The following is an 8,743-nucleotide window of genomic DNA, read 5'->3' as shown; positions in this document are numbered from 1 at the left end:
ATCTTCGGCTACGAAGCATTCCCCCAACAAACTTCTTAGTTGTATTGATTTGATATTTCCGCATACTTTGAAAGCAACACTCTTTGCAAGCAAATGACTTAGTTTTATACTCCGATAATTGTGCATCTTGTTCTAACCACTAATCAAGGGATCAAGTTTGGGTTTAGAGTTATAATTTTCAGGTTTCGCCTATTCACCCCCCTCTAGGCGACTTTCAATTGGTATCGGAGCTAGACACTTCATATTGAGTCTAACAACTCAAAGTGATGGCTCGGAGAAGATCCCAAAAGAACAAGACATCTCCGAAGGAAAACAATGAGGTAACTCTTGAGATATTACTTCCCGATTGTTCTAATTATGTCTCATGGTCAACTTTTGTGATAAATGCTTTTAGAACCATAGATTCACAATTAGAACAAATTTTAGTCAAGAGTATTATACCTTCTAGTTACGATAATAAAAATACTTCCGATGAAGATCAAAGATGTATACGCTTAAACTACTTAGATTATGACATCTTAAGTAATTCTCTTAGCAAAGAAGATTATCGTGCCCTCATAATGAGATATGATGAACCTATTCATGATGCACATGATATTTGGACTAGAATTAAAAATAATTTTGATAAGTCCAAACATGATAGTTCATTTTATGCTTCTACTTCCTTTAGTCCTTGTGAAACTAACCCTTTGAAGGAAGGAGAAGAAAATGAACGTTGGAGACCAAACGATGAATCCAGCTCTCCAAAAGGTTTGTCTTCCCATTTCGATTCCCACATATGTTGTGTGGCTAATGAAAATGATAGCGGAAGCACAAATGAGGATGAGGAGGATGAAATAAGCTTCATGCAACTCTACGCTCATCTAAACCAAGAAAATAAGGCAGTCATGCTCAAACTTCTAAAAGGAGCAAGAGAGCAAAGCGAAGCTCTTCAAATGCTAGAAGATGTTATCGCCATAAAAAGCCAATGCTTTGAAGAGTTGACTAAAGAACATGATGAGCTAAAGTGCTCTCATGTTGACTTGGTCCAAAGGTATGGGACTATTTCAATTGAGCAAGATAACTCTTTATATTGTGTCGCTCAATTAGTAAATAGGAATGCCTTGCTTAAGGACCAAGTAGAAAAGCTAAAAATTGAAAATCTAGCTTTTCAAGAAAAACATGATATGCTTCTATGTTCTCATAAAAATCTTATGGATGATCATATCATGTTAAACATTGCTCATGAGGTTGTGATAGAAAACTTAAAATCCCAACAACCTCACTCATGCACATGTATTCAAATTGAAACTATGTTACCATGTGCTAATGCTTGTTGCTCGTCGGCAAGCAAATCCTCCTTTGAGCTAGAATTTCTAGGATCAAAAGATGATACATGTCAAAAGCTCGAGGATGAAAATAAGAGGCTAAGAACGAGCTTGACACAACTAAAAGGGAAGTGCACTGCTCAACCTTCTCAAGATAACCGTGATTACATGGTGAAGAAGCTTGAGACGGGAACAACTGTGGCATGCACAAAATCCCTTGAAGAAAATGTCAAGGACTTGAGGATTGCCAAGAGGAAGGAACAAAAGAAGAAAATCAATACCTCTACTAAAGGCCTCAACCGTGCCTCCATGCAAGGTAACATCCAATGTAATGATCAAGCCACACTTCACACTAAAAAAAGTAAGAAGTGTAGTGAATGCTTTGAAAAGGGGCACTTGACTAGGTCATATCCCTATATTAAGAATGGCTTGATTATTAACAAGGATGATAAACTTTGTTTTAAATGCTCTAAGAAGGGACACTTAGTGAAGTCTTGTCCCCATGTAAAACAAAAAGGCATAGCTTTAGAAAAGAAAATATTAACTAACAATGTAGCAAGCAAGAAATAAGGAAAAAAGAAATCTTCAAGACTTGAAGATCGCCTTTGCTACATATGCCGAAAGAAGGGACATCAATGCAAGGATTGTCCCATTGGTAACTATCCCGCTTCTAGCTTGTCAATTAATTCACATGTAACTAGGCAACCCAAAATTGCAACTTGTGCTAGAAAGGTAATGAGTTTACCAAGTGCTAACACAAAGGTCATTTGGGTTCCTAGATCTTTGTTGACTAACCTTGATGAACCCATCAAGCGATGGGGACCAAAATATGCTTGACAAGATTTGCAGGGCAGAGAGATGATATGAAGCTTTGGGGTGCTTGAGAGAGTCAATTCAATTCTTATTAACTCAAGCTATCAATCTTACAATGATTGACCCAAAGTTATTTTGAATTGTTACGTCTAAAACTCATATCATCTCGGGAAAGATATTGATGTTGTAGGAAATAAAGAATTATCCTATGCAGAAGATCAAAACCTACAACATGGAGCAAAGCCAAAGGATGGTAACATTTATGCTTTTAAGTGCAAATATCTTAAATTATCATTTCTTATGTGTCTTGTGTAGTCACATAGAAAAGGGAAGCACTTCAAATGTTTTTAAATTATGTCATCATTCTTTGAAGAAATTCCTCTCATATGGTAGAGTGCATATTCATCATTTCTATACTATAACAATCTACATGCTTTAAATTATTGTAAGTACCTCATGGCATGTTTTACACTAATTATCCTATTATTGCAATGTTCTAGATATAGAGAGATATTCCAAGTTTTTTTAAAAAAAAATTAGGTGTCATGTAAGGAATTCAAATCCTTAGGACACTTATAAAGGGAATCTCTCTTTATAACTAGAATAGTGAGACTAATGTTTTTGCCCAATTGATCTAAATAGTCTCTCATAAAGAGAATAAGTTTCTCTATGGAAATGTGTAATCCAAAATGACAAGGAAAATCAATCCAATGATTTATGTTGGATATGATTCTTCTACATTCATCGCTCTCCATGTTATGAATTAGATTTATTCCCATAATCTTAAGGAATTAACTATGCTTATTTTATAAGTTAAAACTGAGCATACATCATGGAATAATCTAGTTCATATTATAAAGTTTCCATGCTTTAGTAATCCACTTTTCATTCCTTGTCAAAAATGATTACAAAAAGGGAAACTAGTGCTTGTGTTACTAATGACATATCTCTTGAGCTTACTTATGGAAATCTACAAAAAAGTAAGTGCATGTTTAAAGCCACAAGCCTCAAGGGTTGCTCTTCACCCAAAGGAAGAAAGGTAAAAGCAAAGGTATGGGAACCCATCTTCTTAATCAAATATAGTTCCCATCAATGGTTATTTACTCTAAATTATCATATTCTACCTATGTGAAGAATAGATTCTTTATTGGACTTAAATTAGCTAGATGTGCATTCAATCTCGTTCTCATAAATGCACTTGTCCAATAGAATCTAATTCATGCCTTTGCTATATCTGTTCTCATATTGATATGCTTCTAAGTTATGATAATAAATTCAATATGAAGAAGTAAATTTCCTATGATTGATCAAAAAATGTTTAAAAGGTGCATATTCCTCTTTTCTAATGATGTGCACTAATGTTAAGGATTTTACTTCATGTCTGTGTGACTTGTGGATGATGAATTGTTTATATTTCTTATCTAAAGAAATCATCCTTCATCATATACTCCCTTGTGCTATTAACATCTTTCTTGAGTATTTTCAATAAGTTTGGAAGGAAAAAGAGACAACTACAAAGGGACAACACTCAAATGAAAGAGGAAGACATCAGAACAACAACACCTACTTGGATAGTAAGATCTTCAAAACAATCAATGGTGTGGTTGTAAGCATTCTAAAACTTTTTATTGTGGGAATACCAGGCATAAGTTGTTTTTTTGCAAATTTTATAAGCCTTGATCAAGATGTATAATGCTTCTCCCTATTTGTCTTTAAAAGTGAGTGCATGTATCCAATTCATTCAAATACTTGATGCATATCTTTAGGGGGAGCCTATTTCTATATCTTTATTATATTGAGACTAACACTTTATCTTAGTAATCTCATATAGTCTCAAGTATGAGAATAAGTTTCTCATGAAGTATGCTACTACAAATCAATTCAACTTGGTAAAGTAATGTCACCTTTATCAAGGATTATAACTTTCACTGTTAAAGTAGCATACTTACTGGATCCTCCTATTTTAAGCTTATTTGATAATATACATATGTTGTTCTTTTGATCGCATTTGTTATTTGTTTGATCATTGAATAACTTCAATTGGCACTTATGTTTCTTAGTGCCTCATATACTGTCAATCAATATCTCTCTTGATATGCACTAAGTTAAAAGGAGAACTCAGGATAAATTTATGCATTTCGTGATTCACCTGATATATGATACCAATAACCTAGAAAAGGATCACTAGTTGTAGAACTCTCTCTTGTGCAAAATATTTCCATATATTGTTTTGAATATAGGTCTTACGTAACCAAGACTACGCATAAAGCACAATGAAGAGAGCATCTCTATGTGAAGGTACATAAGGGTAAAACTACTTTCTCTCATTTACACGTGTACCTAAATCTTCCTATACATTCTTTGCATAACTCGTATAAAAGGAAGAGAAAGCATGTCTATGCATTATCCCTGCTTCATACCTAGTTTAACCTCTCAAAAATTTCATTCTTGCATTAATGCATTTTTGTTAAAACTAGATGAAGTAATTTTATTGTCAAAGAGCTTAAAGCTTAACCTTGTAACGAGGATAAGCTACCTTTGTTCCAAAGGTGGAGGTTCCTTAAGCCTCTTTGAAATCCTTAAGGGTAAATGCTTAAGATGTTCATAACATGCTTTCATAAGTGCATAGTATGTCGTGAGCATTTCACTTTTATTATGACACAATTCACTTCACTTTGTCTATGATATAGATATGTTCTTATTAACCTCACTATGTGTATTTGGCATTTAAGGCCAAAATATGTATTCCTCTCAAGGCACATATTTAGGGGGAGCAATCTATATTATATAGAACTATGATAAAGCTTAATTGACATATCCTTTGATCATATCTCTTTCATTTGGTACACATACATATTTCTTATTCCTCTTGTGCCAAGGCTAAGACTAATGTGCTTCCATGAGTACTTCTTGTATTAGTCTTAGATTGAAAGGGAAATGGAGTCTTCGGCGAAGACAAGGCTTCCACTCTACTCTATCGCTATCATCTACCCTTTGCCATCACTCCACTCTCAATTGGTATAATCTTCACTCTTATTATTTATACCAATGGGGAGAAAGTAAGAGGGCTCTCAAATGTCTTCGTTTTTGGCGATTAATGCCAAAGGGGGAGAGAGTATTAGCCCAAAACAAAAGGACCGCACCACCACCAATTTCAAAAGTTTTTAAAAGAAGTTTTCAATTGGTATCTAAATCTTTTTCACATTGGTAAAACCCTCTTGAACACTAAGAGGAGAATTTCATTCAGGGGGAGTTTTGTTTAAGTCAAAGGAAAAGCATTTGAAACAGGGGGAGAAAATTTCAAATCTTGAAAATGCTTCTCGAAATATTATTCATATACCTTTGAATATTTGCAAAAGACTTTGAAAAATAATTTCCAAAAGATTTGCAAAAACAAAAACATGTGGTGCAAATGTGGTCCAAAATGTTAAAAGAAAGAAAGCAATCCATGTATATCTAATGAAAGTATAAATTGGTTTAATTCCAAGCAACCTTTGCACTTGCCTTATGCAAACTAGTTCAATTCTGCACTTATATATTTGCTTTGGTTTGTGTTGGCATCAATCACCAAAAAGGGGGAGATTGAAAGGGAAATAGGGTCAAACTTTTTCCTAAATGTTTTTGGTGATTGAAATGACCAACACAAATAATTGGACTAACTAGCTTGCTCTAGATTATACATTCTACAGGTGCTAAAGGTTCAACACAAACCACTAAAAAGATCAAAGTTAGGGTTCAAAAGAAAGGAGCAATAGAAACCGAAGAGAACCCTGGTCTGGCGCACCAGACTGTCCGGTGAGCCACCGGACAGTGTCCGGTGCACCAGGGACCGTACAGGTTAAACTCTTCACCTTCGGGTTTCTGCCAAACGTTACAGTGCGCAACAGTGCGCGACAGAGTCAGAGCGCACCGGACACTGAACAGTAGCTGTCTAGTGCGGCACCGGACTGTCCGGTGCGACACCGGACTGTCCGGTGCGACATGAAGTCAGCGCTCCAACGGTCGAAACTGTCAGAACCCTAACGGTTGGGTGACGTGGCTGGCGCACCGGACAGTGTCCGGTGGCGCACCGGACTGTCCGGTGCGCCCATCGATAGCAGCCCCCAACGACTATAATTTGGTTGGTGGCTATAAATACCACCCCAACCGGCCACTTCAAGGTGTGGGAGTCCAAGCAACATTCCAAGTCATATAGTTGACATATTTAAGCCCTCCCAACCACCTCCATTCAATGATCTATCTCATACACAAGATTTAGACCACCACAAGCAATACAAGTGCCACAAAAGAGAGATCAAGCAAAAGAGAGCTACTCGTGTGAGTTTAGCACTAGTGCCTTGTGAGATTCATTGAGAGAAAGTGTGTGCTACATCTTGTGATTATTTGAGCGTGGAGTTTTGACTCCCATTCATTGTAAAGCTAGCAAGAGCCCTGTTGGGGACTTGTTCTCAAATGCTATGAATCAAGAACAAGGCAACACACAATGTTAAATATTAAAGTCCTTCGTCCTTCGAAGCATTATTTCCCCTTGGGTATAATGAATTTCGGACGAAGGTTATGAAGATCGTACCTTCATAATCACAATAAAAGATTAAGAAAAGATTTATGTACATAATATGGAAACTTTAAACATTCCTTATTAATTTATTTCTATTCGTTTTTCTCATATAAATGATGACAATATTACAAATGTACCTTCGGCTTGAAGGAAAGTAAGGGTACAAGCGTGATGCCAATGTCGAGTCAGCGTGAACAGTACGAGAGTACTGTTCATCTATTTATAGGCACGGGACGCAGCCCGTGTAAAATTACATTAATGCCCTTTACTTTTATCAATAACTCTATAGTAATTCTTCGAGGTCTAATTTGGCTTTTCATCTTTAAGTTGGTTCCCCTTTTCTGCTGTTATGCTGAAGCTCTTCTGCACATAGCTTCGTGATCGTTTCATCCTTCGTCATGATCGTCTTCCGTCCCACTCAAGCTTCGTCTTGACTAGACACTTGTATACCCGTAACCTGATTCCGAAGATACCTGCTTGCATACTTAGAAAATATTGTCAAATCACGTTTTTTGAGGACCTTCGGAAGCCGAAGGCCCCCAACAGTAGCCCCTCGCAATATTAATTTGCTGAAATGATAAATTCATATTGCGATATGGACGAAGGCCTTAAGCCGAAGGTCCGAAAAAACACCTTCTCTTTGCTAGAATAGCAACAGTCTTTGACAAGCGGGACCCTCCAGTTTCAACGCTCTGGGCGTATAAATAAGAGCCCATCCCGAGCTTATTTGGTACGCTCTCTTGCCAACTGCTTTTACTCACCCAACTTTTAGCCTGCGCGCAACAACACTTGCTTGGCCTTTTAGATTTTAAAGCTTCGGCTTAGAGAGCACTTTCTCAACGTTTGCAAGGATGTCTGAAGATAAAAAAGTTGTTGGTGATTCGAAGCTAATTCTTTCTGAGGAGATGCATCTGGGTTTTCTTCAATCGATGTCGAAGACTAATACAGAGAAGATTACTAAAGAAATTTTGGAGGGTTTATCTGAAGATACTGGTGACAGTGACAGCTATGATGTGGATAGTGGTGGTTGAAAGTCGCCTAGAGGGGGGGTGAATAGGGCGAAACTGAAATTTACAATTATAAACACAACTACAAGCCGGGGTTAGCGTTAGTAATAAAGAAACGAGTCCGCGAGAGAGGGCGCAAAACAAATCCCAAGCGAATAAGCAAGTGAGACACGGAGATTTGTTTTACCGAGGTTCGGTTCTTGCAAACCTACTCCCCGTTGAGGAGGCCACAAAGGCCGGGTCTCTTTCAACCCTTCCCTCTCTCAAACGATCCCTCGGATCGAGTGAGCTTCTCTTCTCAAATCAAAGCCGGGAATAAAACTTCCCCGCAAGGGCCACCACACAATCGGTGCCTCTTGCCTTGATTACAATGGAGTTATGATCTCAAGAACAAGCGAGAAAGAAAAGATGCAATCCAAGCGCAAGAGCTCGAAAGAACACAAGCAAATCACTCTCTCTAGTCACTATGGCGTTGTGGAGTTTGGAGAGGATTTGATCTCTTTGGTGTGTCTAGAATTGAATGCTAGAGCTCTTGTAGTAGTTGGGAAGTGGAAAACTTGGATGCAATGAATGGTGGGGTGGTTGGGGTATTTATAGCCCCAACCACCAAAAGTGGCCGTTGGGAGTCTGTCTGTTCGATGGCGCACCGGACAGTCCGGTGCACACCGGACAGTCCGGTGCCCCCTGCCACGTCATCACTGCCGTTGGATTCTGACCGTTTGAGCTTCTGATTTGTGGGCCCGCCTGGGTGTCCGGTGCACACCGGACATCTACTGTTCCTTGTCCGGTGTGCCGGAGTGGGCGCGCCTGACTTCTGCGCGCGCAGAGCGCGCATTAAATGCGCGGCAGAGAGCCGTTGGCGCGGAGATGACCGTTGCTCCGGAGTCGCACCGGACAGTCCGATGCACACCGGACAGTCCGGTGAATTATAGCGGACTAGCCGTTGGAGTTTCCCGAAGCTGGCGAGTTCTTGAGGCCGACCTCCCTTGGCGCACCGGACACTGTCCGGTGTACACCGGACAGTCCGGTGAATTATAGCGGAGTTGCCTCTGGAAATT

Source organism: Zea mays, chromosome 8, assembly GCF_902167145.1.
Source record: "Zea mays cultivar B73 chromosome 8, Zm-B73-REFERENCE-NAM-5.0, whole genome shotgun sequence".
NCBI classification, from domain to species: domain Eukaryota; kingdom Viridiplantae; phylum Streptophyta; class Magnoliopsida; order Poales; family Poaceae; genus Zea; species Zea mays.
This window is presented reverse-complemented; position numbering follows the sequence as displayed.